At 45.3% G+C, this 23,728-nt stretch overlaps 1 non-coding gene and 1 pseudogene across 1 annotated transcript; both read left to right on the top strand.

Annotated features, from left to right (window-relative positions):
• Positions 1-595: 595 nt before the first annotated feature.
• On the top strand, positions 596-23,724 carry LOC135563135 (nucleolar protein 58-like; annotated as a pseudogene).
• On the top strand, positions 4,857-4,936 carry LOC135563156 (small nucleolar RNA SNORD11B). The gene has a single exon (XR_010460309.1). It is a non-coding gene; the product is annotated as a small nucleolar RNA SNORD11B (small nucleolar RNA).
• Positions 23,725-23,728: the final 4 nt, after the last annotated feature.

Consider the following 23,728-nt stretch of genomic DNA (forward strand, 5'->3'; position numbering starts at 1 on the left):
AGGAAACAGAGTTGCTTCGTTGGTCTATATTGTATTTTCACATTGAGCAACTTCATTTCAATATCAATGATGGCTCGATAGTGCTGGTCAAATCGGTCACCGTTTTATTGACTACGATAGCTGTTGGGAATGGGGTGCGTTCATCTTCCAATCAAAGATTTTTTCGTCACGTGCACGGGATACTTACTTGCAAACTTTTCTCAACAGTGCATGATCAAAAATATATACACACATAGCTAAGTAATAAAGTAGTTAAACATTTTTTTGTTATGATTGGAAATATATGTGCTAAAGTAATGTACTGGTAACATGGACTGTCTGTTAGAGTTGCGTAAATTCAAATCTGGTATCAGGATAAATATAACAATGAGTCACCGATTTTATACTATGTATTTTTTATTAGCTAAGTAATAAATGGCAAATGCAACTTTCGTATATACGGGCTCACTGTAATACCACGCAGGGCAGAACAGAGAACTGACAGGATGTATGTAAACAGTATTCTTTATACTGTGATAGACAGTTCCAACCCGTCTGTTGGCCTATCACAGTAGAGACTGGGCGTGGTTTAAACTTGCGTGTATCGTTTTGTACTGCAAGGTTTTACTGTATGGAAGGAACATGCACTGTTGGCGTTAGGAACATAAGCGCGATAACAACTGCAAAATACGTGTACGCGGTTCGCGACCAAAATGTTCTCGTCGGATTTGTTTGTCTCCAAATAGTTCACTCTGCCACTTCTCGCGATGTTAGAGAGAGGACGTGCTTCCGGGTGAGGCACACAGATCACCTCGTGGAACACATTCCGGTTGGAACTGCGACTAGCGAAGCCTTTCTAGGAGATAAGTTTGTTTTATTTGAAACCTCTGCTTGTTATGCAATATTTAAAGTGAGTATTTAGCTAAAGTTATATTCTAATAATTTTAGATGGGTGCATGACAATTTTCAATAATTGAACCGGTTTCGCGGTGTAGCTAACTAAATACGTTGTTTTCCTGGAGTAGCTAGATATTGTATTAAAATACAAAGTATTTCAATGTCAAGACCTGTTTAACATTGTTTATAGTACACATGGCTTCTCTATTTAGGTCGTCGTGGTAGTTCTCAACACGCTGCAGTTAAGCAACCACGTTGCATGTGGCAAGTTACCTAGATCTGCTGGATATACAGATACTTTGCTACCTTGGACTTGGCTTTAGTAATTATGCAACTATTTGAACCCGTTCTATTTTCGAAGTTAAATAATTTATTTGTTGCCAATGTTTACCCAACATTTCAAATAGGCTTCTCTTCCAAGTTAGCATAACTGGTGCGTGGTACTTTGGAGGGACCGCGTGCTGGCTTTCTTGTCACATTACTGACGGGTTTTAATGACAACACATGTAAACCGAGTTGAGTTAATGCAATTAATGTATGGTATGCCCGTGTACTTGATAGAACTTTAAACCTTTTTTGTTTCAGGTCCTCGATGAGTCAAAGCTCCAAGAGGTGGACAGTTTATGGAAGGAGTTCGAGACTCCGGAGAAGGCCAACAAAGTGTGAGTTATGGCCCCATGTCTGGAGAGAGCAGTGTTTAGATTCGAGGGGAATACGTTGTCAATGAACAGTAGTATTACACATTATCAGCATAAGGAACATGTTTCTGGAGTTGACAAATAACATGTCGCCACCATTTCTCCTTCCAGAGTGAAGTTGAAGCACTTTGAGAAATTCCAGGACACAACAGAGGCCTTGGCAGGTAGACAGAATACTTTCACCTCTCCTGTTGTTTACATTTACATTTAAGTCATTTAGCAGACGCTCTTATCCAGAGCGACTTACTATAGTTTACCAGTTAGTGCACAAGGGCTGTCAGTCAAGGCTTCAGCTAGGTGAACCAACAGCGTGTTCGCATACTCCCTTAATTAAAAGACCGTTGCTTGAAAAATGAGAAAAGCGGCAATAGTAGTGTTTGTCCAACTTGAGAAGCCATAGCCAGTATACACTTCCTCAAACTAGTCAGAAATAATTGAAGATGGCTCAAGAAATGGCATATTTTTACCATTTTAAATCTACGTAAGCTGTTTGGTGCAGTATTTATGAAGTTTGAAAATGTGCATGGAAAACGAGTATCGTTTAAGATTTTATTTTTTATTTTACCTTTATTTAACTAGGCAAGTCGGTTAAGAACAAATTCTTATTTTCAATGACGGCCTAGGAACAGTGGGTTAACTGCCTGTTCAGGGGCAGAACGACAGATTTGTACCTTGTCAGTTCGGGGGTTTGAACTTGCAACCTTCCGGTTACTAGTCCGACGCGCTAACCGCTAGGCTACCCTGCTGCTCCAAACATCCGGGGAAAACACCTGACTGAAGACCAAACAAACACGTTTCTGAAGATATGCACTAACTAACCCCAACAGTTTGGGATGGGAAGCATGCAGAAGCCTTTAGGTGTTCAGCAGTATTCCTCACTACAGCTGAGACCACAGCTAACCTTAACCATCATAACAAACACTGACAGCAGCCGGTTGTTGAACTCACCCCCTAACAATGTTGAGTCTATGAATAGATACATATTACTAATGTCCTGTGTCTAAATGTTGGAACTATAACAGTCGTTTGTATATGTAGTGTATGTGGACACCCTGTCAAATTTGTGGATTCGGCTATTTTAGCCACATCCGTTGCTGACAGGTTTATAAAATCGAGCACACAACCATGCAATCTCCATAGACAAACCTTGCCGTCAGAGCAGCTCACAGATCACTGCACCTGAACATAGCCCATCTGTAAACAGCCACCTACCTCATCCCCATACTGTATTTATTTATCTTGCTCCTTTGCACCCCAGTATCTCTAATCGCACATTCATCTTATTCACATCCACCATTCCAGTGTTTAATCGCTATATTGTAATTACTTTGCCACCATGGCCCATTTATTGCCGTACCTCCCTTATCTTACCTCATTGCACTCACTGTATATATACTTTTTCTATTTCTACAGGTGTGACTAGAATTATGGTCTGTAGACAGGTGTGACTAGTATTATGGTCTGTAGACAGGTGTGACTAGTATTATGGTCTGTAGACAGGTGTGACTAGTATTATGGTCTGTAGACAGGTGTGACTAGTATTATGGTCTGTAGACAGGTGTGACTAGTATTATGGTCTGTAGACAGGTGTGACTAGAATTATGGTCTGTAGACAGGTGTGACTAGAATTATGGTCTGTAGACAGGCGTGACTAGAATTATGGTCTGTAGACAGGTGTGACTAGAATTATGGTCTGTAGACAGGTGTGACTAGAATTATGGTCTGTAGCAGGTGTGACTAGTATTATGGGCTGTAGCAGGTGTGACTAGTATTATGGGCTGTAGCAGGTGTGACTAGTATTATGGGCTGTAGCAGGTGTGACTAGTATTATGGTCTGTAGACAGGTGTAACTAGTATTATGGGATGTAGCTCAGTAACAGGTGTAACTTGTATTATGGGCTTTAGCTCAGTAACAGGTGTAACTTGTATTATGGGCTTTAGCTCAGTAACAGGTGTAACTAGTATTATGGGATGTAGCTCAGTAACAGGTGTGACTAGTATTATGGCTGTAGCAGGTGTAACTAGTATTATGGGCTGTAGCAGGTGTAACTAGTATTATGGGCTGTAGCAGGTGTAACTAGTATTATGGGCTGTAGCAGGTGTAACTAGTATTATGGGCTGTAGCAGGTGTAACTAGTATTATGGGCTGTAGCAGGTGTAACTAGTATTATGGGCTGTAGCAGGTGTAACTAGTATTATGGGCTGTAGCAGGTGTAACTAGTATTATGGGCTGTAGCAGGTGTAACTAGTATTATGGGCTGTAGCAGGTGTAACTAGTATTATGGGCTGTAGCAGGTGTAACTAGTATTATGGGCTGTAGCAGGTGTAACTAGTATTATGGGCTGTAGCAGGTGTAACTAGTATTATGGGCTGTAGCAGGTGTAACTAGTATTATGGGCTGTTGCAGGTGTAACTAGTATTATGGGCTGTAGCAGGTGTGACTAGTATTATGGGCTGTAGCAGGTGTAACTAGTATTATGGGCTGTTGCAGGTGTAACTAGTATTATGGGCTGTAGCAGGTGTAACTAGTATTATGGGCTGTAGCTCCGTAACAGGTGTAACTAGTATTATGGGCTGTAGCTCCGTAACAGGTGTAACTAGTATTATGGGATGTAGCAGGTGTAACTAGTATTATGGGATGTAGCTCAGTAACAGGTGTAACTAGTATTATGGGATGTAGCTCAGTAACAGGTGTAACTAGTATTATGGGATGTAGCTCAGTAACACGTAACTAGTATTATGGGCTTTAGCTCAGTAACACGTAACTAGTATTATGGGCTGTAGCTCAGTAACAGGTGTAACTAGTGTTTTGATCTGTGCAGCTCTGCTGGATGACCTGGACAAGGAGCTCAACAACTACATCATGCGCTGTAGGGAGTGGTACGGCTTGCACTTCCCTGAGGTGGGGAAGATCATCACTGACAACCTGGCCTACTGCAAGAGTGTCCGGAATATAGGCGCTCGTACCAACGTGGCAACCACCGACCTGTCTGAGCATCTCCCCGAGGAGGTGGAGGCAGAGGTCAAACTGGCTGCAGAGATCTCCATGGGAACGGAGGTGTCAGAGGAGGACATCGGCAACATCATGCACCTGTGTGACCAGGTGATAGAGATTACAGAGTACCGCACCCAACTGTACGACTATCTGAAGAACAGGATGATGGCTATCGCTCCCAACCTGACTGTCATGGTGGGGGAACTGGTAGGGGCACGGCTCATCTCTCACGCTGGTGAGTCATGATCTAACGGCCAATCACACAGCAGGAATCATTCACAACACAAAACAAGCGGTGATTAATATGACTATATGTCACAATCCTGATACCTGATGCTTTTCAGTCACTACCTCATCTGAGCTTGAATTAAAACCTTTTACCTGGACACCTGTAGTAGGCAGCTGGAAACGCCCAAACTGCTCCTAAATGCTCTGGTTCTCTCTGACAGGGTCCCTGTTGAACCTGGCCAAGCACCCGGCCTCCACAGTCCAGATCCTGGGAGCAGAGAAGGCCCTGTTCAGAGCCCTGAAGACGCGCAGAGACACGCCCAAATATGGTCTCATCTACCACGCCTCTCTGGTGGGACAGACCTCGGCCAAGAACAAGGGCAAGGTGAGGCTTTTGTTCCAGCCATCACTAGAAGTAGAATGTCTCTTCACACTACAGTACTGCTGTCATGTTCCAGGTGTGATCTAGTTCTAATCAGAATGTCTCTCCACTCTACAGTACTGTTGTCATGTTCCAGGTGTGATCTAGTTCTAATCAGAATGTCTCTCCACACTACAGTACTGTTGTCATGTTCCAGGTGTGATCTAGTTCTAATCAGAATGTCTCTCCACACTACAGTACTGTTGTCATGTTCCAGGTGTGATCTAGTTCTAATCAGAATGTCTCTCCACTCTACAGTACTGTTGTCATGTTCCAGGTGTGATCTAGTTCTAATCAGAATGTCTCTCCACACTACAGTACTGTTGTCGTGTTCCAGGTATCTAGTTCTAATCAGAATGTCTCTCCACTCTACAGTACTGTTGTCATGTTCCAGGTGTGATCTAGTTCTAATCAGAATGTCTCTCCACACTACAGTACTGTTGTCATGTTCCAGGTGTGATCTAGTTCTAATCAGAATGTCTCTCCACACTACAGTACTGTTGTCATGTTCCAGGTGTGATCTAGTTCTAATCAGAATGTCTCTCCACACTACAGTACTGTTGTCATGTTCCAGGTGTGATCTAGTTCTAATCAGAATGTCTCTCCACACTACAGTACTGTTGTCGTGTTCCAGGTATCTAGTTCTAATCAGAATGTCTCTCCACTCTACAGTACTGTTGTCGTGTTCCAGGTGTGATCTAGTTCTAATCAGAATGTCTCTCCACTCTACAGTACTGCTGTCATGTTCTAGTCAAGCTTCTTTCTCTTCTCAGATCTCCAGGATGCTGGCAGCCAAAGCATCTCTGGCGATCCGCTGGCCCTGGGAGAGGACACAAACGCTGAGATGGGAGTTGAGAACCGTGCCAAGCTGGAGGCCAGACTACGCCACCTAGAGGAGAAGGGAGTAAGTAGCTCTCTCTGCCCCTTACTGCTAGAGGCCCAAAACAACCAGCCCACATGAGATGCCAATCAGTGATGATGATGACTAATGTCAACAGTCCTGAAACTACCTGATGCTTTTCAGTCACTACCTCATCTGAGCATTAATAACCTCACTGGTGTACGTTGGACGCTAGCGTCCCACCTGGCCAACATCCAGGGAAATTGCAGAGCGCCAAATTCAAAAACAGAAATACTCATTATTTTAAAAATCTGAAAACATACAAGTGTTATACATAGTTTTAAATATGAACTTCTTGTGAATCCAACCATTGTGTCAGATTTCAAAAATTCTTTACGGCGAAAGCATACCAATGTGATTATTTGAGAACATCGCCCAGCAGACAAATCATTACAAAACAGTAACCAGCTAAGCAGAGTTACACAAGTCAGAAATAGAGAGAAAATGAATCCCTTACCTTAGTGAAACCATATGAAGATCATCAAAGGGAAGCCAAGCAGAGTTACACAAGTCAGAAATAGAGAGAAAATGAATCCCTTTGATCTTCATATGGTTTCACTAAGATTAAAACTAACCAGCCAAGCAGAGTTACACAAGTCAGAAATAGAGAGAAAATGAATCCCTTTGATCTTCATATGGTTTCACTAAGACTTTCATTTATTCAATAAATCTTCCTTTTGTTCGATAGTCTCTCTATCCAAAAACCTCCGTTTTGTTTTCTTCAGTAATCCACGGCTCAAAACAGTTACAACAGGCAGACAAAATATCCAAATTGTATCCGTCAAGTTCATAGAAAGATTTCAAACAATGTTTTATATTCAATCCTCAGGTTGTTTTTAGCCTAAATAATCGATAATATTTCAACCGGACAATAACGTTGTCAATATAAAAGGTAAACAAGAAAGGCACGCTCTCGGGATTGAGCATGAAAAAGCTCTGACACTGTAGGGTCCAGTCATTCAGACTGCTCTTACTCCCGCATTTTTCAGAATAACAAACCTGAAACCATTTCTGAATACTGCTGACATCTCGTGGAAGGCATGGGAACTGCATAGCAACAGTCATAAGTCAACGGATACTGTAATGGTAACGTCGCCGTCTGTCGCGCCTCTCTGGTAACGACGCGCCTCTCTGGTAACGTCTCCGTCTGTCGCGCCTCTCTGGTAACGACGCGCCTCTCTGGTAACGTCGCCGTCTGTCGTCTCTGGTAACGTCGCCGTCTGTTTCGTCTCTCTGGTAACTAGCCGTCTGTCGCGTCTCTCTGGTAACGCCGCCGTCTCTCTGGTAACGTCGCCGTCTCTCTGGTAACGTCGCCGTCTCTCTGGTAACGTCGCCGTCTCTCTGGTAACGTCGCCGTCTCTCTGGTAACGCCGCCGTCTCTCTGGTAACGTCGCCGCCGTCTCTCTGGTAACGTCGCCGCCGTCTCTCTGGTAACGTCGCCGCCGTCTCTCTGGTAACGTCGCCGCCGTCTCTCTGGTAACGCCGCCGTCTCTCTGGTAACGTCGCCGCCTCTGGTAACGTCGCCGTCTCTCTGGTAACGTCGCCGTCTCTCTGGTAACGTCGCCGTCTCTCTGGTAACGTCGCCGTCTCTCTGGTAACGTCGCCGTCTCTCTGGTAACGTCGCCGTCTCTCTGGTAACGTCGCCGTCTCTCTGGTAACGTCGCCGTCTCTCTGGTAACGTCGCCGTCTCTCTGGTAACGTCGCCGTCTCTCTGGTAACGTCGCCGTCTCTGGTAACGTCGCCGTCTCTCTCGTCTCTCTGGCAACGTCTCCGTGCGTCGCGCCTCGTCGCCGTCTGTCGCGTCTCAGTCTGTGTTATGTGATTAAACTGATTAATCATGTAACCGTAATTACTTAACTAGTTGCTCCTACCCTCTACTTTTTGAACATTTTGTTAAAAATCGCGCAACATTTCAGCGCCCTGCTACTCATGCCAGGAATATAGTACGTTCATATGGTTAGAATGTGTGTATAGGAAACCCTCGGACGTTTTTAAAACTGGTTAAATCACGACTGTGGCTATTACATAACGTGCGTTACATCGGAAAGCGCAGGAAAACCTGATCACAGAAAATGGAAATAAATATCCTTGCGCCACTTCCAGCAATTGTTAACAGTGAGCCGAATTAGATAAGACCGAGCATTCAACTCCCACAGCATCCCCATGCAGTCGAGTATCTTGTGAATTTAATCCTCTTTGATTCTTGGTTGAACCGAAAGAGGGGCACGACGTACCTCCGGTCTCCGCCCAGATCATTCCGGAAGAGCTCTCTCCTGAAATTTTTTCCAAGACGACAGGTAATGATATGTACATCGCCTACGGATGATTTTTTTTTATCGCTTATTAACGCTTACTAATACCTAAAGTAGCATTACAAACGTATTTCTCAAGTGTTTTGTGAAAGTTTATCGTCTACTTTTGAATTTAAAAAATGACGTTACGCTGTGAAATCGCTGTTTTTTTCGCTTATCACACAGTCTACATATAACGATATCTTGGCTTTATATGGCCCGATTTAATCGAAATAAAGACCCAATAGTGTTTATGGGACATCTAGGAGTGCCAACAAAGAAGATGGTGAAAGGTAATGACTGTTTTCTATTTTATTGTGCGGTTTGTGTAACGCCGAAATGCTAATTATTTTGTTTACGTCCCCTGCTGTGCTTTTCTGTTGTAGTGTATTGGTGCATGCTATCAGATAATAGCTTCTCATGCTGTCGCCGAAAGCATTTTAAAAATCTGACTTGTTGCCTGGATTCACAACGAGTGTAGCTTTAATTTGATACCCTGCATGTGTATTTTAATGAACTTTTGAGTTTTAACTAATACTATTAGCATTTAGCGCATTTGCATTTCCAGAGCTCTAGTTGGGACGCAAGCGTCCCAGGTAGAGGTAAGAGGTTAAGGAAGTCAGGGCACTAAGGAACATATTCAGATTAAAGTTAACCTGTTGCTTCTACCGACGCTGCGTCCCAACTAGAGCTCTGAAATGCAAATGCGCTACGCTAAATGCTAATAGTATTAGTTAAAACTCAAAAGTTCATTAAAATACACATGCAGGGTATCGAATTAAAGCTACACTCGCTGCAGAATCCAGGCAACAAGTCAGATTTTTAAAATGCTTTTCGGCGACAGCATGAGAAGCTATTATCTGATAGCATGCAACACCCCAAAAGACCCACAGGGGACGTAAACAAAATAATTAGCATTTCGGGGCGTTACACAAACCGCACAATAAAATAGAAAACATTCATTACCTTTCACCATCTTCTTTGTTGGCACTCCTAGATGTCCCATAAACACTATTTGGGTCTTTATTTCGATTAAATCGGTCCATATAAAGCCTAGATATCGTTATATGTAGACTGTGTGATAAACGAAAAACATTGTTTCAAAACGTAACGTCATTTTTTAAAATTCAAAAAGTCGACGATAAACTTTCAAAAACACTTCGAAATATGTTTGTAATGCAACTTTAGGTATTAGTAAACGTTAATAAGCGATAAAATTCATCAGGAGGCGATGTAAAGATCATTAGCTGTCCGTCTGGAAAAATGTCCGGCTAGAAACTCAACGAAATATCCGGTCCTAGACCTAAGGAAATACGGTGCCCTGCATGTGTTTGACCAAGAAAAACTCGAAGGGAAATGACAAGACTCTAGACACCGTGTGGAAGCTGTAGGTACTGCAACCTCAGTCAATTAATTGTGGTTCACCTTTATCAATGGGTTCAAGTAGCGCATGGATATATTTTCCCATTTTCAGTGATCAGTTTTTCCTGTGCTTTTCGATAAATGCCGTTCTGGTAAAGCCACAGCAGTGATTTAACCAGTTTTTAAACGCCTGAGTGTTTTCTATCCACACAGACTAAGCAAATGCATATACTATATTCCTGGCATGACTAGCAGGGCGCTGAAATGTTGCGCGATTTTTAACAGAATGTTCAAAAAAGTAGAGGGTCGACTTAAGAGGTTAATTTTCCTAATAACTTTCAGAAATGGAATATCTGATCAGTCTTCTGATTAATGAATTATTAAATTGTAAATAGTTGGTTATCTGCACGAACCCAGTCTTCACTGAGTCATCCATACATCAATTGTCTTAAAATAATTTATTTACTAAGTAATTCACAGAAATGCGTCACACAAACAAACAAAATAGATATATTTACAAAAATGATACAGGGCATGTGGGCTAAGTAGTTTTCCACTTTAATTTTGAGTGGGACTCATAATCCAGACTTTTAGATTAACTAACTTAAAGTAATGACTCGGGACGTCGGTTTTGATAAGAAAGCTTTTTTTAGTAAGAATACTTGTTTACGTTACATTTAACAACAATGGTTTTGGTACAGAGCAATGCAGGTAAGATGCTGTCGGAAAGTCAGCCACAATCACCCGCACCTGCACATAATTGGCGCGTTATCACTCATTCCTCTCGCAAGGCATTCTGGGACTTGCAGTCAAAAAGCGCAATTCAACACAACCCAATACAATTACATATGCAAATAAATCCAAAGAAATATCTCGACACAGCTCAAAGAATAAACTTAAACATGGACTCTGTAACACATTAAAGTTACAACACAGACTTCCATGGTTTGACAAATTTGATTTCCATTGATAATTTGTGTGATTTGTCAGCACATTCAACAATGTAAAGAAAAAAGTATTTAATAAGAATATTTCATTCATTCAGATCTAGGATGTGTTATTTTAGTGTTCCCTTTATTTTTTTGAGCAGTATATTTACAAAGAAAGGAGGATGTGCCCTAATGGCGGCTTGTTAGACAGTGATAATTATAACAATTGAAATGCTAATCCTTCGCATATGAACGCTCACTAATTCGGGAACAATTGCAATCAATATATATATTTACGCTCAGTGTGTCGTCGGTATCTCTGTTGAAACGCTTGTTTCTGTTGGAGAGTTTGTCCTCTCTCTCTGTCGTGGTTAGAATGGCTGGTTCAGTGACATTACTTCATGTCGTTATAGGATAGAGATTTTGGCTGTTGGTTTTCGCGTTCAATGATACCGAATTCCTAGCTGCAGACTAGTAATTAATATCAAAGACTTGTTCTATTCTGTCGGTATCGATAGTCTTAAGAGTTTAACCACTGTATGGTTAAAAGATTCAGCCATCTACTCAAACCTTAGGTTTATGGTCTCTACTCAAACCTGGGCCCTCTTGTGGTAAGCTGGTCTGCAACCTTTAGCCATCTTGTAATTGAGGTGAGCTGGTCTGGTGATAGAAAACCCGGGTTTTATTCGGAAGAGCAGAAAAGGGCCTGTCCCAGGACACCAGACCATAACTGTGCTCATGGGCGGTCCTCTGATTTAGTTAAACTCCAAAGGGAATTAGTTTCCTTCATTAAACAGTCCAAAATCACATTACACAATTTCACAAAGAGTATCATCCTCTCATCTTATACAACAATTAGCCTCATATCTGAAGCTATTGTATAAACATTTATGGTAATGTGGCCGTATTGTCTCATGAGTTTCACAAAATTGTACCCAACGGACCAGTTCGTAGCTGTATTCTTCACTGATATTTTATACATTCTCCAGAACATAAATGTTGTTCGGTTCTCCAGTTCTGTGAGGTGGAAGAAATTCCTTTGTTCTCTCTATGAAAACTCACTCTATATACTGTGGCCATGAGGAGATAATCTCCTGAATTTACGACCTCTCTGACCACAGCAGCCTGGTTTTAGGAGACAGAGGGGATGGTGCTCGCTGTACCCAAAGAGGGTCATGACAACCGATAGTTGTCGGTTCTTTGACCAAGGACTGGTTAAAAATTTAAAATGTGTCTTTTTTTCGCGGACATTGTTTGTTGGAGTCAAATCAACTACATGCGCTAAGCTCCCGAACCCCATGTGTGCTAAGCTCCCGAACCCCATGTGTGCTAAGCTCCCGAACCCCATGTGCGCTAAGCTCCCGAACCCCATGTGCGCTAAGCTCCCGAACCCCATGTGCGCTAAGCTCCCGAACCCCATGTGCGCTAAGCTCCCGAACCCCATGTGCGCTAAGCTCCCCCGAACCCCATGTGCGCTAAGCTCCCGAACCCCATGTGCGCTAAGCTCCCGAACCCCATGTGCGCTAAGCTCCCCAACCGCATGTGCGCTAAGCTCCCCAACCGCATGTGCGCTAAGCTCCCCAACCGCATGTGCGCTAAGCTCCCCAACCGCATGTGCGCTAAGCTCCCCAACCGCATGTGCGCTAAGCTCCCGAACCGCATGTGCGCTAAGCTCCCCAACCGCATGTGCGCTAAGCTCCCGAACCCCATGTGCGCTAAGCTCCCGAACCCCATGTGCGCTAAGCTCCCGAACCCCATGTGCGCTAAGCTCCCGAACCCCATGTGCGCTAAGCTCCCGAACCCCATGTGCGCTAAGCTCCCGAACCCCATGTGCGCTAAGCTCCCGAACCCCATGTGCGCTAAGCTCCCGAACCCCATGTGCGCTAAGCTCCCGAACCCCATGTGCGCTAAGCTCCCGAACCCCATGTGCGCTAAGCTCCCGAACCCCATGTGCGCTAAGCTCCCGAACCCCATGTGCGCTAAGCTCCCGAACCCCATGTGCGCTAAGCTCCCGAACCCCATGTGCGCTAAGCTCCCTGTTAGATGAAATAATACATAAATGACTGGAGGGAGCCAGAGATCAAGATGTTAACCTGACCATCCTCTGGTCCTGCTGGCTTTCTCTGATTCTGGCATTACTCTCCTGAAGGTGGCGGTAATGGGCAACACGAGGAGTCTGCAACCTTTCATGTGGATTTTATCTTAGGCTGTCATTTCTACTGATCTGCAGTTATCGCTTTCATATGCACCTTTTTGGTTAAATCAAATGTATTTTCAATCATTCATGTGGTTAATCAAAATTATATCTAAGTGAAAGTGATACAAACCTAAAAAGTAACTTCCATTGCAAATGTGTAAAAATGGCCTAAAGCAAACAAATAAAACATTGTGGCCTGCAGGTATAAAATATCCTGATGGAAATTATCATATGAATCATGGCCTGTCTGCATTGAACTAGAAGCATTGTATCAACTTGGTCTGGGGGAGGCCCTATGCTCACAACTTGGTCTGGGGGGAGGGGGGAGGCCCTATGCTCACAACTTGGTCTGGGGTGAGGCCCTATGCTCGCAACTTGGTCAGGGGGCCCTATGCTCGCAACTTGGTCTGGGGGGGACCCTATGCTCAACTTGGTCAGGGGGGCCCTATGCTCGCAACTTGGTCTGGGGGGGGGGGGCCTATGCTCGCAACTTGGTCTGGGGGGGGCCCTATGCTCGCAACTTGGTCAGGGGGCCCTATGCTCGCAACTTGGCCTGGGGGACCCTATGCTCGCAACTTGGTCTGGGGGCCCTATGCTCGCAACTTGGTCTGGGGGACCCTATGCTCGCAACTTGGTCTGGGGGGGGGCCTATGCTCGCAACTTGGTCTGGGGGAGGCCTATGCTCGCAACTTGGTCTGGGGGCCCTATGCTCGCAACTTGGTCTGGGGGGAGGCCTATGCTCGCAACTTGGTCTGGGGGAGGCCTATGCTCGCAACTTGGTCTGGGGGGGCCTATGCTCGCAACTTGGTCTGGGGGAGGCCTATGCTCGCAACTTGGTCTGGGGGCCCTATGCTCGCAACTTGGTCTGGGGGGCCCTATGCTCGCAGCTTGGTCTGGGGGAGGCCCTATGCTCGCAACTTGGTCTGGGGGAGGCCCTATGCTCACAACTTGGTCTGGGGGAGGCCCTATGCTCACAACTTGGTCTGGAGGGGGGGGCCTTATGCTCGCAACTTGGTCTGGGGGAGGGCCCTATGCTCGCAACTTGGTCTGGGGGGGTCCTATGCTCACAACCTGGTCTGGGGGAGGCCCTATGTATCAACTTGGTCTGGGGGGGGAGGCCCTATGCTCACAACTTGGTCTGGGGGGGAGGCCCTATGCTCGCAACTTGGTCTGGGGGGGAGGCCCTATGTATCAACTTGGTGTACTTCCGGCGCCGACAGAGATGGCCGCCTCGCTTCGCGTTCCTAGGAAACTATGCAGTTTTTTTTACGTGTTATTTCTTACATTAGTACCCCAGGTCATCTTAGGTTTCATTACATACAGTCGAGAAGAACTACTGAATATAAGATCAGCGTCAACTCACCATCAGTACGACCAAGAATATGTTTTCCGCGACGCGGATCCTGTGTTCTGCCTTACAAACAGGACAACGGAATGGATCGCATGCAGTGACCCAAGAAAACGACTCCGAAAAAGAGGGAAACGTAGCGGTCTTCTGGTCAGACTCCGGACAAGGGCACATCGCGCACCACTCCCCAGCATTCTTCTTGCCAATGTCCAGTCTCTTGACAACAAGGTTGATGAAATCCGAGCAAGGGTAGCATTCCAGAGGGACATCAGAGACTGCAATGTTCTCTGCTTCACGGAAACATGGCTTACTGGGAAGACGCTATCCGATGCGGTGCAGCCAACGGGTTTCTCCACGCATCGCGCCGACAGAAACAAACATATTTCTGGTAAGAAGAGCGGCGGGGGCGTATGCCTCATGACTAACGAGACATGGTGTGATGAAGGAAACATACAGGAACTCAAATCCTTCTGTTCACCTGATTTAGAATTCCTCACAATCAAATGTAGACCGCATTATCTTCCAAGAGAATTCTCTTCGATTATAATCACAGCCGTATATATCCCCCCAAGCAGACACATCGATGGCTCTGAACGAACTTTATTTAACTCTTTGCAAACTGGAAACCATTTATCCGGAGGCTGCATTCATTGTAGCTGGGGATTTTAACAAAGCTAATCTGAAAACAAGACTCCCTAAATTTTATCAGCATATCGATTGCGCAACCAGGGGTGGTAAAACCTTGGATCATTGTTACTCTAACTTCCGCGACGCATATAAGGCCCTGCCCCGCCCCCTTTCGGAAAAGCTGACCACGACTCCATTTTGTTGATCCCTGCCTACAGGCAGAAACTTAAACAAGAGGCTCCCACGCTGAGGTCTGTCCAACGCTGGTCAGACCAAGCTGACTCCACACTCCAAGACTGCTTCCATCACGTGGACTGGGACATGTTTCGTATTGCGTCAGATGAAAATATTGACGAATACGCTGATTCAGTGTGCGAGTTCATTAGAACGTGCGTCGAAGATGTCGTTCCCATAGCAACGATAAAAACATTCCCAAACCAGAAACCGTGGATTGATGGCAGCATTCGCGTGAAACTGAAAGCGCGAACCACTGCTTTTAATCAGGGCAAGGTGTCTGGTAACATGTCCGAATATAAACAATGCAGCTATTCCTCCGCAAGGCTATTAAACAAGCTAAGCGTCAGTACAGAGACAAAGTGGAATCTCAATTCAATGGCTCAGACACAAGAGGCATGTGGCAGGGTCTACAGTCAATCACGGACTACAAGAAGAAACCCAGCCCAGTCACGGACCAGGATGTCTTGCTCCCAGGCAGACTAAATAACTTTTTTGCCCGCTTTGAGGACAATACAGTGCCACTGACACGGCCTGCAACGAAAACATGCGGTCTCTCCTTCACTGCAGCCGAGGTGAGTAAGACATTTAAACGTGTTAACCCTCGCAAGGCTGCAGGCCCAGACGGCATCCCCAGCCGCGCCTCAGAGCATGCGCAGACCAGCTGGCCGGTGTGTTTACGGACATATTCAATCAATCCCTATACCAGTCTGCTGTTCCCACATGCTTCAAGAGGGCCACCATTGTTCCTGTTCCCAAGAAAGCTAAGGTAACTGAGCTAAACGACTACCGCCCCGTAGCACTCACTTCCGTCATCATGAAGTGCTTTGAGAGACTAGTCAAGGACCATATCACCTCCACCCTACCTGACACCCTAGACCCACTCCAATTTGCTTACCGCCCAAATAGGTCCACAGACGATGCAATCTCAACCACACTGAACACTGCCCTAACCCACCTGGACAAGAGGAATACCTATGTGAGAATGCTGTTCATCGACTACAGCTCGGCATTCAACACCATAGTACCCTCCAAGCTCGTCATCAAGCTCGAGACCCTGGGTCTCGACCCCGCCCTGTGCAACTGGGTACTGGACTTCCTGACGGGCCGCCCCCCAGGTGGTGAGGGTAGGCAACAACATCTCCTCCCCGCTGATCCTCAACACGGGGCCCCACAAGGGTGCGTTCTGAGCCCTCTCCTGTACTCCCTGTTCACCCACGACTGCGTGGCCACGCACGCCTCCAACTCAATCATCAAGTTTGCGGACGACACAACAGTGGTAGGCTTGATTACCAACAACGACGAGACGGCCTACAGGGAGGAGGTGAGGCCCTCGGAGTGTGGTGTCAGGAAAATAACCTCACACTCAACGTCAACAAAACTAAGGAGATGATTGTGGACTTCAGGAAACAGCAGAGGGAACACCCCCTATCCACATCGATGGAACAGTAGTGGAGAGGGTAGCAAGTTTTTAAGTTCCTCGGCATACATCACAGACAAACTGAATTGGTCCACTCACACTGACAGCGTCGTGAAGAAGGCGCAGCAGCGCCTCTTCAACCTCAGGAGGCTGAAGAAATTCGGCTTGTCACCAAAAGCACTCACAAACTTCTACAGATGCACAATCGAGAGCATCCTGGCGGGCTGTATCACCGCCTGGTACGGCAACTGCTCCGCCCTCAACCGTAAGGCTCTCCAGAGGGTAGTGAGGTCTGCACAACGCATCACCGGGGGCAAACTACCTGCCCTCCAGGACACCTACACCACCCGATGTTACAGGAAGGCCATAAAGATCATCAAGGACATCAACCACCCGAACCACTGCCTGTTCACCCCGCTATCATCCAGAAGGCGAGGTCAGTACAGGTGCATCAAAGCTGGGACTGAGAGACTGAAAAACAGCTTCTATCTCAATCAGACTGTTAAACAGCCACCATTGAGTGGCTGCTGCCAACACACTGTCATTGACACTGACCCAACTCCAGCCACTTTAATAATGGGAATTGATGGGAAATGATGTAAATATATCACTAGCCACTTTAAACAATGCTACCTTATATAATGTTACTTACCCTACATTATTCATCTCATATGCATACGTATATACTGTACTCTACATCATCGACTGCATCCTTATGTAATACATGTATCACTAGCCACTTTAACTATGCCACTTTGTTTACTTTGTCTACATACTCATCTCATATGTATATACTGTACTCGATACCATCTACTGTATGCTGCTCTGTACCATCACTCACTCATATATCCTTATGTACATATTCTTTATCCCCTTACACTGTGTATAAGACAGTAGTTTTAGAATTGTTAGTTAGATTACTTGTTGGTTATCACTGCATTGTCGGAACTAGAAGTACAAGCATTTCGCTACACTCGCATTAACATCTGCTAACCATGTGTATGTGACAAATAAAATTTGATTTGATTTGGTCTGGGGGAGGCCCTATGTATCAACTTGGTCTGGGGGAGGCCCTATGCTCGCAACTTGGTCTGGGGGAGGCCCTATGCTCACAACTTGGTCTGGGGGGCCCTATGCTCACAACTTGGTCTGGGGGAAGGCCCTATGCTCGCAACTTGGTCTGGGGGACCCTATGCTCGCAACTTGGTCTGGGGGGCCTATGCTCGCAACTTGGTCTGGGGGGGACCTATGCTCGCAACTTGGTCTGGGGGTCCCTATGCTCGCAACTTGGTCTGGGGGACCCTATGCTCGCAACTTGGTCTGGGGGGTCCTATGCTCGCAACTTGGTCTGGGGGGAGGACCTATGCTCGCAACTTGGTCTGGGGGAGGCCCTATGCTCACAACTTGGTCTGGGGGGGCTATGCTCGCAACTTGGTCTGGGGGCTATACTCGCAACTTGGTCTGGGGGGGGGCCTATGCTCGCAACTTGGTCTGGGGGAGGCCCTATGCTCGCAACTTGGTCTGGGGGAGGCCCTATGCTCACAACTTGGTCTGGGGGGGCCCTATGCTCACAACTTGGTCTGGGGGACCCTATGCTCGCAACTTGGTCTGGGGGCCTATGCTCGCAACTTGGTCTGGGGGGGGGCCTATGCTCGCAACTTGGTCTGGGGGGGACCCTATGCTCGCAACTTGGTCTGGGGGGGGCCCTATGCTCGCAACTTGGTCAGGGGGCCCTATGCTCGCAACTTGGTCAGGGGGGCCCTATGCTCGCAACTTGGTCTGGGGGGACCCTATGCTCGCAACTTGGTCTGGGGGGCCTATGCTCGCAACTTGGTCTGGGGGGCCTATGCTCGCAACTTGGTCTGGGGGACCCTATGCTCGCAACTTGGTCTGGGGGGGGCCTATGCTCGCAACTTGGTCTGGGGGAGGCCTATGCTCGCAACTTGGTCTGGGGGGCCCTATGCTCGCAACTTGGTCTGGGGGGCCTATGCTCGCAACTTGGTCTGGGGGCCTATGCTCGCAACTTGGTCTGGGGGAGGCCTATGCTCGCAACTTGGTCTGGGGGGGGAGGCCTATGCTCGCAACTTGGTCTGGGGGAGGCCTATGCTCGCAACTTGGTCTGGGGGAGGCCTATGCTCGCAACTTGGTCTGGGGGAGGCCTATGCTCGCAACTTGGTCTGGGAGGCCCTATGCTCGCAACTTGGTCTGGGGGATGCCCTATGCTCGCAACTTGGTCTGGGGGTGGGCCCTATGCTCACAACTTGGTCTGGGGGCCCTATGCTCGCAACTTGGTCTGGGGGGCCTATGCTCACAACTTGGTCTGGGGGGGGGGCCTATGCTCGCAACTTGGTCTGGGGGGGCCTATGCTCGCAACTTGGTCTGGGGGTGGGCCCTATATTCGCAACTTGGTCTGGGGGGCCAATGCTCGCAACTTGGTCTGGGGGGCCTATGCTCGCAACTTGGTCTGGGGGGGGGCCTATGCTCGCAACTTGGTCTGGGGGTGGGGGAGGCCCTATGCTCGCAACTTGGTCTGGGGTGGAGGCCCTATGCTCGCAACTTCGTCTGGGGGGGCAATGCTCGCAACTTGGTCTGGGGGCCTATGCTCGCAACTTGGTCTGGGGGGCCTATGCTCGCAACTTGGTCTGGGGGTGGGCCCTATGCTCGAAACTTGGTCTGGGGGGGTGGGCCCTATGCTCGCAACTTGGTCTGGGGGGGTGGGCCCTATGCTCGCAACTTGGTCTGGGGGGGTGGGCATGCTTGAAATATTTTAAAATATTCTGTGCCCGGTTTCCCCCGCCAGTGAGCTCGGGACAGACAGCTGTAGGCTATTTGATCAAGAGATGAGAGGAAGTAATCAGGTAGCCTTATTTTATGACGTTTCCATTGGATCCGAGCAGGACATGAGTGGTCAAAAAGGAGAGAGTTGGGAATATTTTTCAAATACATTGAGGAACTTTTGTAATTCTCAATGGATGGTAAAACGGTATGTTTGCTTGCTGTTTTGAGGTGACAATGCATTACTTTGAGAAGCTCCACAGGTCATTAGTAGTGGTGCGTTAAGCCCATCAGAAATACTATCAGATGGGCCCATTTGTAAGCCTACATTCACGCGCAGGCTAGGCAGCATATAGGTCTACTTCTATGCGTTTGCATTCTTACTCAACATTGACAGGAGCGCTGCCAAACAAAATAAGGACTAAATTAACTGGTAAATGAAATGCTAGAAACACAGTTTCTCTCACAAGTGTAGCATAGGTTGCCACTCTGCAAACAATGTGTCCACTCCAACAATGAGAATGCTGAAAGACTGATATATTGAATGCGTTAACTGAAATTACCATAACCAAACAAGCATTGTAGATTGTAAATGATAGGAATGAAGGGTAAATGTAGTACTGGTGATATATGTAATGGGGAATTGATATACACTAACAATCAAACGCAAACAATTCACTGAGATGGTGGTGAATCAGAAAGGTGTCTCGTGTGCCATAAATTGACTTGCTACTGCTCGACTAAAACATCTTGGTTGACCAACAGCCTTTAAACCAATCAATCGACCGTCGGCTAATTACCAACTGTGCTGTTAACTAACGTTCTGTCATGTCTCCGTAGTGACGTGAAGGTGTACGACCCCTCCGGAGACTCCACCCTCCCCTCTGTTTCCAAGAAGAGGAGGTGGAGGAGGAAGAGGTGGCCACACCGGTGACAGTCAAAACCAAGAAACCCAAGAAAGAACCTGTGGAAGGTCAGTTGAGTAACTCTTAGCCATAATCCTGTTGTATAACACAACCCATAACATGAGACCATAATACACCATCCATCCTGTTATATAACACAACCCATAATACACCATCCATCCTGTTATATAACACAACCCATAATACACCATCCATCCTGTTATATAATACACCATCCATCCTGTTCTATAACACAACCCATAATATACCATCCATCCTGTTATATAACACAACCCATAATACACCATCCATCCTGTTCTATAATACACCATCCATCCTGTTCTATAACACAACCCATAATATACCATCCATCCTGTTATATAACACAACCCATAATACACCATCCATCCTGTTCTATAACACAACCCATAATACACCATCCATCCTGTTATATAACACAACCCATAATACACCATCCATCCTGTTCTATAACACAACCCATATTACACCATCCATCCTGTTATATAATACACCCCATAATACACAATCCATCCTGTTCTATAACACAACCCATAATACACCATCCATCCTGTTATATAACACAACCCATAATACACCATCCATCCTGTTCTATAACACACCATCCATCCTGTTCTATAACACACCATCCATCCTGTTATATAACACAACCCATAATACACCATCCATCCTGTTATATAACACAACCCATAATACACCATCCATCCTGTTATATAACACAACCCATAATACACCATCCATCCTGTTCTATAACACAACCCATAATACACCATCCATCCTGTTCTATAATACACCATCCATCCTGTTCTATAACACAACCCATAATACACCATCCATCCTGTTCTATAATACACCATCCATCCTGTTCTATAATACACCATCCGTCCTGTTATATAATACAACCCATAATACACCATCCATCCTGTTCTATAATACACCATCCATCCTGTTATATAACACAACCCATAATACACCATCCATCCTGTTATATAACACAACCCATAATACACCATCCATCCTGTTATATAACACAACCCATAATACACCATCCATCCTGTTCTATAACACAACCCATAATACACCATCCATCCTGTTCTATAATACACCATCCATCCTGTTCTATAATATACCATCCGTCCTGTTCTATAATACACCATCCGTCCTGTTATATAATACAACCCATAATACACCATCCATCCTGTTCTATAATACACCATCCATCCTGTTATATAACACAACCCATAATACACCATCCATCCTGTTCTATAATACACCATCCATCCTGTTATATAACACAACCCACAATACACCATCCATCCTGTTCTATAACACAACCCATAATACACCATCCATCCTGTTCTATAACACAACCCATAATACACCATCCATCCTGTTATATAACACAACCCATAATATACCATCCATCCTGTTCTATAACACACCATCCATCCTGTTATATAACACAACCCATAATACACCATCCATCCTGTTCTATAATACACCATCCATCCTGTTATAGAACACAACCCATAATACACCATCCATCCTGTTCTATAATACACCATCCATCCTGTTCTATAATACACCATCCATCCTGTTCTATAACACAACCCATAATATACAATCCATCCTGTTCTATAACACAACCCATAATACACCATCCATCCTGTTATATAACACAACCCATAATACACCATCCATCCTGTTCTATAACACAACCCATAATACACCATCCATCCTGTTATATAACACAACCCATAATACACCATCCATCCTGTTATATAATACACCATCCATCCTGTTATATAATACACCATCCATCCTGTTATATAACACAACCCATAATACACCATCCATCCTGTTCTATAACACACCATCCATCCTGTTATATAACACAACCCATAATACACCATCCATCCTGTTCTATAACACAACCCATAATACACCATCCATCCTGTTCTATAATACACCATCCATCCTGTTATATAACACAACCCATAATACACCATCCATCCTGTTCTATAATACACCATCCATCCTGTTCTATAATACACCATCCATCCTGTTATATAACACAACCCACAATACACCATCCATCCTGTTCTATAACACAACCCATAATACACCATCCATCCTGTTCTATAACACAACCCATAATACACCATCCATCCTGTTATATAACACAACCCATAATATACCATCCATCCTGTTCTATAACACACCATCCATCCTGTTATATAACACAACCCATAATACACCATCCATCCTGTTCTATAATACACCATCCATCCTGTTATAGAACACAACCCATAATACACCATCCATCCTGTTCTATAATACACCATCCATCCTGTTCTATAATACACCATCCATCCTGTTCTATAACACAACCCATAATATACAATCCATCCTGTTTTATAACACAACCCATAATACACCATCCATCCTGTTATATAACACAACCCATAATACACCATCCATCCTGTTCTATAACACAACCCATAATACACCATCCATCCTGTTCTATAACACAACCCATAATACACCATCCATCCTGTTCTATAACACAACCCATAATACACCATCCATCCTGTTCTATAACACAACCCATAATACACCATCCATCCTGTTCTATAACACAACCCATAATACACCATCCATCCTGTTATATAACACAACCCATAATACACCATCCATCCTGTTATATAATACACCACCCATCCTGTTCTATAACCCAACCCATAATACACCATCCATCCTGTTCTATAACACAACCCATAATATACAATCCATCCTGTTATATAACACAATCCATAATACACCATCCATCCTGTTCTATAACACAACCCATAATACACCATCCATCCTGTTCTATAACACACCATCCATCCTGTTCTATAACCCAATCCATATCATGAGGTTCTCAGCCGTCTGTTAAGTGCTGTTGTCTCAAGGTGCTTTCTGTTTTCATTCAGAACCAGAGGCTTCAACGGCAGCAGAAGAAACTCCCAAGAAGAAGAAAAAGAAGTTTAAGAAAGCCGAGGAGGACGTAGAGGAAGAGGAGGCGACCGTCTCTCCCACAGAGGAAGTACGTAGCTGATGGGGACATGCCTCCAGAATATATATATTCCTGCTCATCTAAGCCGTTCTGCCTGAACCAACATACTAATTTGTTATTTCTTGTGATTTACAGTCAAAGAAGAAGAAAAAGGTCAAGGAGGAAGAGGGGGATTAATCTGGTTGGGGAGAAACTGTATTCTATTAGAACTTTTAGTTGTGGTTGTATCTACCAGGGCCAGACTGACTGGTGTATCAGCCTGACCGTTTAAAGACTAGAGAACTGGAGACGGAGGTTATTTCAGACCAGCAGCTGATCTGTTATGAGACTTGATGATGTAAATCCTCCTGTGGATTTGAGTTTAAGATGAACCTTTAGTTTACTGTAACCTCTTATTACTAATAAACTAAAGACCCAATAGACT

Source organism: Oncorhynchus nerka, linkage group LG20 (genome assembly GCF_034236695.1).
Source record: "Oncorhynchus nerka isolate Pitt River linkage group LG20, Oner_Uvic_2.0, whole genome shotgun sequence".
NCBI lineage: Eukaryota > Metazoa > Chordata > Actinopteri > Salmoniformes > Salmonidae > Oncorhynchus > Oncorhynchus nerka.